Here is an 11329-nt window from a genome sequence, read left to right on the forward strand (position 1 = left end):
TCAATTTCCAATCTCCAATTCAGCAGATTCACTGGTGAATCCTCATTCTCCGAGGATAATAGTTATGACTTTCATTTAGTCTTTAGTCACTTAGTTTTAGTTTTTGCTAGATTTAGCAAGGGATTGCCCCAGTATTTCTAGTCCATTTTAGAGGCTTATTTCAGACATAGTTAGATTCAGCTTAGTATTGAGTTAATATTTCTTTTGTATTAATCTAATTGTTTTCAACAGTTATAGAATATGGGTATTCCCCAACTTTTCAGTTTATTGTCTTTAGTATGCTCATGATCATGCCAGCAGGGTTCGCTTGTGATCACTTGTGCTCCTAGGTTCCGTGTCCGCGTCTCGGGGGTAGCTCGGGGCATGACAACAGGGGATAGCTTATGGAAATCACATCTCGTTGGAGAAAAGTCATTGATCCATAATGATCATACCTTTACACTTAGCCCCATTACAAGCCTTAGAAAGACCTTTGTGATCTTGAGTGAACCAAACCGAAGGTCAATTAGAAAATAAGGGCAAACATATGGGTAAAACATGGTTTTCCTTTTTGTTCTTGTTAGCGTTGCATCAAAATCCTGATCTTAAGTTGATAAATCTATGTGTGTGAAAATTGAATCATTCTTTGTGTGAGGGGATGTAGATACTTTTTTGAGCTTGATCTTTCATTGGTAGCAAGTAATGTGAGCTAAAGAATCTTTGGTCATGGTTTGTCATAACTTAAATCTTTGAATATACAATTGGCCTATGCATGAGTAATTTGAGTCTTGTTGTGTACATTCATGATTATGCCTTGTTTGGCATTATCTTTAGACATCCTATTTTAATGGATAAACTTACATTATACATGAATCCAAGGATAAGTTTAAGTTTGGAGTGTTGATGAGTCCTCATATTGGACTCATCTAGGGCCTTATTTTGATGCAAATAGTGTCCTCAATTGTGATATCTTATAAAACTTCAAAGTTTCAAGTATTTAAGGATTTTGTAGGAGCACGGATACTTAGGACCAAAACGAAAGAAAAGACACTACACCATTTTAGGTCTACGGCAACACTAAATCTTGACAACGCTTATAAAGTGTTGCCTAAAATACTTTTGGGAACACTTTTAAAGTGTAGCCAATGATTTTGACTTTTAGCTACATTAAGTTTAGCAACACTTCTAAAGTGTACTCTTTAATGGGATAATCTACACTTTATAAGTGTTGTTATAGTTGGCAACAACTATTTACACGAATGGACACACTTTTAAAGTGTACACTACACTTATAAAGTGTTGCGTAAATTAGTTTTGGGAACACTTTTAAAGCGTAGCAGAAATTTTTAACTTTTAGCTATATGGAAACACTTCAAAAGCGTACTCTTTATTGGTATAAGCTACACATTTTAAGTGTTGTTACAATATGATATAATTAAAAACACCTATTTACATATATGACCACACTTCTAAAATGTTCTATTTTTATAGTTGAAAAAACAACACCTTATAAATGTTGCCTTAAAATTTTTCACTAAAACATTTAATTTTTTCACTCTCCCTCCAATTATTTTCAACTCTCCCTCCAATTTTTATTGGCCAAAAAGCATTAATAAATCATAAAACATTTAACTTTTGACTCTTTACTCTTTTACTTGACATTCCTCCTTCAGCTTTCCTCTTTAACTTTTCTGATTTGTGAAGGAACTGAAGAACCAACGTGAAGGAGCTGAAGAACCAACGTGAAGAAAGCTGAAGAACAACTTATCTATTCTGATATAAATTGTGAGAAGAACAGGCTGAAGAGTAGAAGTCGACCCAAAACAGAGATGAAGAGGTGAAGAGCTGAAGAGCTCAAGTCGTTTTCTCCAATAACGATTTCTTCAATAGTAAGTACGATTCTCTTTTTCAATACCTATTTCATCAAGCGTTAGTACTCAAACAGGTCTTCTTGTTAGCTGAAGTGTTTGATTTTTTGTTTTGTGTTTAAAAAGAATGAATGCTTTTGGGTTGTTGGAAAGATGATGAATTGAAGCTACACTTTTCTCTCAAGTTTCTCACTTAAGAACACGATTTCAAACAGGTTTAGTTTGAGACGGTTTTATCAAGTAAGAAATGTTATTCATAATGTAAAAATTTTAGCTTTAGGGTTTTAATATCTTGTATTTTTATACGATTTTTGGGAGTATGAATTGTATTTTTGCTTCATCAGTTGATTTTTGGGAGTGTAGTTCCTATTTTAGCCTCCCTATATAAACCTCTTTTTTCACTGTTGGGGGTTGGAAAAAAGTTGGGATTTATTTTAGCAAACACCTTTAGAGCAGCTGAAGAAAATAGTTATAATATATATATATATATAAACTCATTCAAGGCAAGGAGAGTCAAGTGTCGATAAGAGTATGACATTTTCTAATTCATTTCGCAGATTGGTTTTCCCAAGCTTTGTTCGAGTCTGAGATTCTGCCCGAAATTGTCATCCGTTGTTAGTGTTCAAGTTTCGTGGAGAAGATCGATTTCCTACTCGTCCCCTTCCAGTTCACTGCCTGAAGAAAGGTAATGTTGTTTTCCTCATAGTTTTTGGTGCATATTAACTCTACCCTCCACTTACTCCACTTGTTTAATTATGTTGTGTATGTTGTTGTATCCCCTGACCCACTCGTGGGGCTACACTAGTTTTTTTTTTTGTTGTTGTAATAATAGTAGTGCACATAGTTGAATATCACAATCTGCACATTGAAGAGAACCATCAGGTTTTGATTTGTTGTGCTACGTCATGACTAATATATCACACTCTGCACATTGAGATGATCTCTTTTCTTTTGTCAGATATCAAATATCGGTCTATCTTCAGGTGGGGGTTGTTGGTTTGTAAACAAATACTTTTCCCCTGCTTGGCCAAAAATGATTTTGTAAATAGGTGACTCTGTGGTTCTTCCTTTGCTTTTCATGTTAATTTCTGCAGATGCTTAAGATTTTCTTTACTCTTATTCTAAATGCTGGTACTGTTGCTTGTCCATGTTTAAGATCTTTCTTTCAATACTAGGTAGATCTTGAAATCTGTGATACTGCTGCCTGTTTTCTTGGTTAATAGATATGTTTGTGATGCAATTAGCTAATTGATTAACTTCTCTAAATATATGTACTATCTGGATTTAAATTGTTCCCATAATCATATGCAACTCCTCTATCTTATCAATTAAACTCCAAGTTAACCTCTACTCTCATTGAATCATGTTCTTGAGACTTAGCGAGTCAGTCTCTAAAATGGCCTTTCTGATCCCACACCTCTTGCAATAACTTAGTGCTTTTTAAATTGCTGTGGTTTCAACTTCAATATTTGTCGTGTTGCCTATGCTTTGTGTTTCTGCATATACTAGATTTCCTTGGATTCCTATTATACAAAATCCGTAAGAGTTCTCTCCTGGGTTGACTTTGCTAGAGCCATTCGTTCTCTCTTAGGTTGCCTTGGGGTGGTAACAGGGGATCTATGATCTTGATTCACTTTTCAACAATTCCAATTGATTGCACTCACAGAAAGGGTGGTAGGAGGGGAAGAAAGATGTAAGCTTGCTTCTCTTGTCAAGAAGGAGATGCAATTTCTTGTTGAGATCGCTGCAGGTGTTAGTTTTTATATGAACTTGAATCTTATTCATCTAATATGTAGTTATACTTATGTTGGCTTTGCCTATAAATTTAGCTACTTTTTCGTGGTTAAAGTTGTGAAACAATTATGGGATATATATATGAATTTTAGCCTACTATCTATTAGCTGGTTGATAATCAATATTCCATGAATTTGCCGTTTTGTTGCTATGCTGATTGAATTTTGTATATGTTGACCTATTCTACCTCTTTCAATATGAGTAGCTAGTGAGACTTAAAGAAATATTGTGTGAGAATTTATTCTAGCTCAAGAGTTCATACATTTAAAGAAATATTATTATTTCAATCCCCTTCCATTTTTTCAGTGAGCATTTGATTTTTTTTCTTGACCTTCTCTTGAATATCAATATACTTTGTCATTTCTACTAATGATATTATCTTCTTTTCGATAAATTCTTGGTTTGAGGCATAATTAAGATGATCTTGAATCTCATGTAGCCTTTCCCTTGCTGCTGCAATTCTGTTGTCCAAGTTTCAAGTTCCTCAATGTTTCAGTAGCTTTAGTTCCATTGTTTTATTTATGCACCCAATTGTTGTTTCGTCAAGTAATTTATCTTGGCTTCTTATCTGATTATAAGTTTATTTAAGAGCTTTTACTTCTAGGTTACTATTATTTTATTTGACTGTTTTTTGGCACAAACTTATGTGACAAAGGTTATTACTTTCCACACTATTAATGGTGCAATAATCAAAGTTCTGTAGGACATGTAAATAAGAATTGTTGTTTTTATTTATATACTTATTAGTTTTCTAATATTATCAGAAACTGGACATTAGAGGCAGAACAGTGAGGTGAACAATATTACTGGTACAATTATGAAACTACTATGTCTTACAACACAATAAAAACTTTAATGTATGGTGCTACTAAGTATTATTTGTCTGTGTAAACTGTAATATGACTTACAACACTGTAACAAACTTTAATGTTGTGAGATTCTGCCCAATAAATTCCAAAAGTAGTCATCAAGAACATAGTCCCGAGCTGCCAATTCAATTGACAGGATACCTTGGTTATCATAGTTTATCAATGGGATTGTTTCGTTCATTTGTAATATTACATAGGCTTAAGTGCGTTGGTTATAAATATTTGGTGAATTCTACAATGTAAAATATTTTCACTAATAGCTTTCTCGGTCATATGTATATTGCATTTTCATGGGCATATCTGTGTGTTTTCTTAGTCCCTGCAGTTCTGAGACGACATTTTGCATCCTTTCTAGTTGATGTGCAGTTAACAGTCTTAGTTTTGTAAGAGAGAACTTTTACATAACGTGGGATATCTGCTTCTGGATTGCTATTTTGTGTGGACTGTGTTACTCATGAGAGTTGTAAAGCCTTGTTTCTGTTACCGATTTCTTATTTTGTAAAACTAATGTTAAGTAATAAATTTTTTTCGTGTCTTCTTATTGATACTTCAAATAAGTAGATAAATCTTACAACATATTTGAATTGAATTTTAGCTTTTAGCTTTTGAAATAAGTAGCTAACTCCAAGGCTTCACAACAATATTTTGAATCAAAATTACCTTGTTGAACTTCTGGTTGTTTCCCTTGTAGTTTTGGCTTGAGCTTCTCTACTTGGATCTTGTGTCTGTAGTTTATAGAATCAGTGTACATGTTATAGAATTAGTTTACATTATATACAGTAGGTTATAACTTGCACTTAACTCAGGTGCTGCAATATGCAATATTCAATTCCTCTTATATAGCTGTTGCAATCAGGGATAAAGTACAAGAAATTCTTGTAAGAGTTGAACCCTTTTAGAACTGCCTGCACACAGAAATGGGTTTCCAGATGGGTTGATCAGAAATCATGGGCTACTTGTGAATTTGAGTTGCAAGAATCGTCGGGACAAGATCCGGAGGTGCAGTTTGAATGATCTTTCGATATCCTAGGTTACGTTGATAAAAAAAACATATACTTTGATGTTTTTTGTGTTGAGTTCCCTCTTTTTTCATGCCTGTTTTGTGCCACTGCTATCCTGATTTACATGTTTGCATTAGAGTATCTTCAGATTACTCTCTTGCTGCCCCTGTTCTTTGGCCTGAAGTGGACTTGGAGTTGGCATTGAAGAGAAGTAGAAAGTGGTTTAGCTAGCCAAACAAAATGACATTGGAAATGATAAAAAAGGTAGATAATCCAACGAAAAGCATGGTAGAAGCATATGAATGTTCCCCTTTCATATGTTATTCTGTGCAATTCTATATCCACTAAATTCAATGATATCTCTTGCATATCTAAGCATTATGATTATGGAGACAACCATATATCAACAACTTTATGTCCATAAAATTAAAATAAAAAGCTTTCCTCCGTCGTTATGTTATTTTTTCTTTGAAATAACAACTGCAATTATAGTTCTCAATGCCATCCTCCACAAAAGACTAAGGAACCCTATATGCAGGGAATGCAATTCATGACAAAATCTCCTGATTGTTAAAAATGACTAGTATTGAGCATATTAAATTTATGATTTATTTCACTAACTTATAATTTTATTTTAAATGTGCAGGAAAATGTCGGTAATTGAATTTTGATTAGTGGTCAGAAGTAAATTCGATCTATTGTATTCATGCTGAAGAATTTTTTACTATTATCATACTTGTTTAAATGCCTTTGATTTTCTGGTATATATTGATAGTAGAGATTTTTAAGCAATCACTTTCTATGTATTGGTTGTAGAAGACATGTTTTCAAAGATTATTCATAATATATAGCTTCGATTTATTGATTAGCTAATTTTGTGGTTAAATCACTTATATATTTAATTATATGATTATTTATTATATGGAAATAAAAATTATTATTGTTAAAGATGAAAAATTTTGGCTACAAAAATTCTATGAAACATTGGCACACTTTATAAGTGTTGTTTTAGATGAGATATAAAAGACAACACTTTTAAATGTAACCAACAACAAAGCAAAGACCACACTTTTAAGTGTAGTATAATCAAATAAAAAGTGTTGCTAATGCACGTCTTCAAAGCGTGCCCTTATACCTATTTGGCTACGCTTTATAAGTGTAGCCAAAGATGGCAACATTTAAAAAGTGTTGCCTAATGTCAAAGGTTACGCTTCTTTTGGGCAGCCCCTAAAAAGTGTTGTTGAATGTCCAAAAGTGTAGCCTTTTATCAAAACGCCACACTTTTTGCTAGTTTAGGCTACATTTATGTGGTGTTGCTGTAGGCCGAAAATGGTGCAGTGAGAGATGAAGATGCAAAGTGTGCATCGCCAAGAATACTTGGTGATACGCTGTGTAGTAGAATACCGCATTCTGTTACAATAAATAAGCCCTGAACGAAGTGGATCAAAAGGCGATGAAAAGAAGCAGTTGGAGCTTCACCGGATTATTACGCAAAGCATAGTTATTCCACCAAACGTAACAACATGCATATATATAAAGGCAAGGTACAAACAACTACTAATAAGAGAAAGGGCATATCGCCAAATCACTCAGCGATTCACTACTAAAGACGCCGAATGGACCAACTAGCACTAAATTTGAAGCCTATAAATACTAAACTCTTTCATTATTTAGCAAGAAATTTTAGAATGTAAAATGTTAGTCACTTAATATTTTATCTTTAGAAACCTTGTTCTAAAGTTTTCTCTCATGTTAGGAGAGGGTTTTGAGGAAGCTTGAAAAAGAAGTTTTTTTTCCAATCTTGGAAATGAATTTTTTCGATTTACCTTCCTTTGCCGTTTTTAAGGTTTAATCTCTTATACCCTTTTGATCCCTTTACCATTTTAAGTATATTCAACTATTGCTTGATGTGTGGCTAAAAAACAGCATTCGTACGGTCTGATTTAGAAAATATATGTTGATATTATTACTAGGTCTTACATGTTGATAGGATTAGATGCATATTACTGGTGATTTCACCTAGTTTTTGTGGTTTAACTTAATGATTTTGTATTTGCAAATAAAAAGCCACAGATGTGTTTTGAGCTTGCCCGAAAGGGAGGTCGAGAAACCAGGACCACTAGACTAATGGCATAAAGATTTGGTCCATATAAGGTTCATCTCGAGAGGCTGATCCCTAGTTCCATATCGAAGGACCCTCTATCGAAAGGTCAGGTTGTGGGTGTAGGCCGATTAGTTTAGACGTGTGGGCGTCCGAGAGGAGCTCATTTGATATGGGGTAAGTTGCCCTAAATGAAACTTATTTCACCTAAAGCGTAGCCTAGTCACCATTGTCTAATGAATTTTCTTATCAAAAGCATGTAACCATTAGTTAGTGTCAACATATTTTGCGGTCACAACCCAAAAACTCTCTCCCGTACTTGTTTTCTCCTTTATTTTAGCTATTTTACCACTTATGACAAAACCCCTTCTTTATATTTGATAATTTGGTGTCACAAATAGAATTTAAATTTTGTTTTAATACTCGAAAATTTCTTGAGCTATCACTATTTAGTAAAGAATTCGAAGTAGATACTAATATTACTACCACTCCCTTGGGACACGACCCCAACCCTTGGTTTGCTTACTTTACTAGTTTTGATTTGTAGACACTGAAACTGTAGGTAAGTGTCTTTCATCACGCCTCAAGCTGTGAGAAGTTCCTCGATGTGTTATTGGTAAAGTACAAGCTTTGGTGAAATAGGTACAGTGTTCTTTAAGAAGGTATTTTTCATATGATTTACAACAATGTTAATGATAGTTCAGACTTCATTCTTACGAAAATCAATTACAATAATTTAAACATATTTTGAAAATATTTTCCTTTAACAAAAGATAAAGGTATGTGTTATGGTTTTTATATTGCTCATCAAGGCGAATTACTATCTCTTCAGATTGTGCCATTACGAGTTCATATGAGTGAGTTATGCCCTGTGGAAATGGGTAGTTGGATTAAGGAAATATCCAATCACGAGATTTTAAAGGATATTTTAGTATTTTCACTACCCTATTAATTTAATAAGTTTTTAGAAACTTAATATGGTGAAATATGAACTTAGTCAGTTTTAAAAGTTGGAAATTTTCACTCTAGAGCTAAGGAGAAAGGAGAAGAGAAAAGAAGAAGAAAAAGGGAAATATTCACGCGCCAAATTTAATTGTAGATTTTGTAAGGTATGATCCCTAAAAAGATGTGTGATTCTATCTCAACGTTGGGTTCGTTCACTCACGTGCAACGCATGGTTGATTCAGCATGATTTTATCCTAAAAATATTGTATTTTTGAATGTTCTTGAATGTGCTTCTTGAATTGCTTTCATTATTGAACATAAGGTTAGATTTAGGAGTTCTTTGATGATTTAAGTGTTATTTTTTTTTATTGGGTTAGATCCTTGTATATATATTATGTGGGTACATGAAATCTAAGTAAATTTCGATTATTGAATGTTCTTGAATGTGGTTCTTGAATTACTTTCATTCTTTAGCATGAGTTGAGATTTAGGAGTTCTTTGATGATTTGAGTGTTGTTTTTGAATTCATTTTGTAATATCCTCGTATATATATGATGTGGGTACATGAAATCTATGTGAATTTGAGAAAGAAATCAAATTAAATGATTTGAAGTTAGAAAGAGAGTTGAGAAATTCATCAGACGTAACCTAAGAAGAGCCAGGCGCGGCCTGTCCCATATGCTCAATAAGGCCTGTGGAAGTGTGCCTGCACTACGCCAGAATATGACCTCTGAACTTGAGGCCTGATGCGGCACACCCTTGACGCGCCCGAATCTACATTTTTCACCTAGTCTTCGTAGTTCAGTTTGTTTATGCATTTCTAAAGTGTTTTAACACATCCTAATGATTCTAACTACACTAAATGACATCTTCACATGTAAAAGTCATAAAGAAATGTGAATATGAATCTTGAATCCATAACTTCAAATTCAAGTACTTCAAGTAAAAAATGTTCTTAGAGTCCTTACACGACGTCTTTTGCAAATGTTTTCAACTTTGTTTTAAGACTTAAAATCAAGAAGAGTGAAGAGTAAAGAAAAGAAAAAGTTTATTTCAAGTTTCGTAAGTATTTTATTAACATTTTAACATCATTTTGAGACTTAAGATTGAGTTGAGTTTAGAGTAAGTGAAGTCATTTCTTCAAAGAAGTATATGGGGAATAAGTATTCCCAAAGAAGTATTAAAAATATTCACATTTAAACATGAAAGGAAACTGAGATTTCAAAAGAGACATTGAGCTGGTGTTTCAGTAAAGAGGAAACTATTATTTCAAAGGGAGCTTTTTTAAGCTAAGTTGAGAAATTATCTCAAAGCAGAGAAGAAGAGGTTTTGAAAAAACATATGAGCTAAGTATATTTTGGGAGTAGTATTGAGCACCAATAAGAGGATGCAATTTCATGTAAACTCAAGCCCCCATAAACCATGTAGTCATAATGGGCAGAGAAAGGATTATACCTTTTTGATGATTCCTTAGTGGTCTTTAGCATAGACTAGTGGATCCACTTAGTGAGTTCAGGTCCTATACCGATGACAAGGTATAAAATCTTCCTTGGCAATGTGAGGTTAAGTGTTGTACTATCACTTAGGCTTATAGTGATTGTTGTCAGTTAGAGAATCTCCCACAAAAGTTATTTTATTTTCATTTTCTTGCCCAAAGCCTACACCCTGGACGTGGCCGACACCCAATGTTCATTACTTGCCTTGAGAGAAACCTTGGCCCGACTTACTTGACTCAGCGGAAGACTTAAACATCGATATAACTCAACAATCAGCATTAAAGATAACAATAAGCCTAAGTGGCAAACCATGTCTTAGTCGATTACAAGTGAAAGGAAAAGAGTAAGAAAACTAATAGAGTATGCCTATGAAGCCTCTAAAATAAAAGGGGATTTTGGGACAGGACCCCAAATCATCCTGACAACTTTAAACTAAAACAATAACTATATGACAAGATGTCCTCCGAAAAGAAGGAAGTCTCACCAATTGATTATGAGCTACTCACATGATAAAAGGTACGCCTAATGCTGATCCTAGTTACCTGTGTCTTCATAATGATACGATGCAGGTCAAGTGGAATTAGTACATTGAATGTACGAATATGCATGTTGGAATTCTAATGACACTTAAGATTGAAAAGGAGTAAGAAGCAACACTTACCTTGGATCTGCTCAACTCATGAATAACTTTAGCTCATTTTAATATGATGCAATTTAAAAGTAAGTTTAATATAGAGAAAAACTGTCTAAAATTTGTTATAAACACTAACTATATGAAAAATAAAATTAACTCTAGTATGTATATGAAAATACAAATAACTAATGTATATAGGAATACAATAACTTCTGTGGGAGTTTCTCTAACTGAAAAACATCACTTAAGATCTATAGTGAAGATACATCGATCAACATTACGATGCCAGCGCATCCTATATCTTCCCGGCGATATGAGACCTGAACTGCCTAATGGATCCACTAGTCTATTGTCAAAGAGTTCATGTAAAAAGTATGAACCTTTTATACCAATGGTGGCTACATGGTTTATGGGGGATGTGAGTTGCCTGAGCTCTCCCCCATATCGGTGCTCAGTATTACTCCCAAAAATGTGTTTGCTCTTATGTTTTAAAAACATACAGATTATGCGGTTTTGAGATAAGTGCACAAAATACTTTAAGTTCAAACCTATCTTGTAAATCATAGTTTCCTTGTTTGCTTCGTTTAAAAAGCTATGATTTTTTTCTGAAACATTCCCTAAGGCTCCTTGGCAATCAAAGTT

The 11329-nt window shown here is 33.8% G+C and overlaps 1 long non-coding RNA gene across 3 annotated transcripts; it reads left to right on the top strand.

The window, feature by feature from the left end:
• The first annotated feature begins 1619 nt into the window (after window positions 1-1619).
• Window positions 1620-6372, top strand: LOC114077558. 3 transcript variants are annotated; one of them, XR_003578876.1, is made up of 4 exons: window positions 1620-1868; window positions 2405-2532; window positions 5367-5775; window positions 6158-6372. It is a non-coding gene; the product is annotated as an uncharacterized LOC114077558 (long non-coding RNA). The 3 variants fall into 3 exon arrangements; XR_003578877.1 differs by lacking the exon at window positions 1620-1868 and adding an exon at window positions 1877-2087 and having other exon boundaries at window positions 5317-5775; XR_003578875.1 differs by lacking the exon at window positions 1620-1868 and adding an exon at window positions 1877-2087.
• Window positions 6373-11329: the final 4957 nt, after the last annotated feature.

The sequence above is a fragment of the Solanum pennellii genome, chromosome 6, assembly GCF_001406875.1.
Source record: "Solanum pennellii chromosome 6, SPENNV200".
NCBI lineage: Eukaryota > Viridiplantae > Streptophyta > Magnoliopsida > Solanales > Solanaceae > Solanum > Solanum pennellii.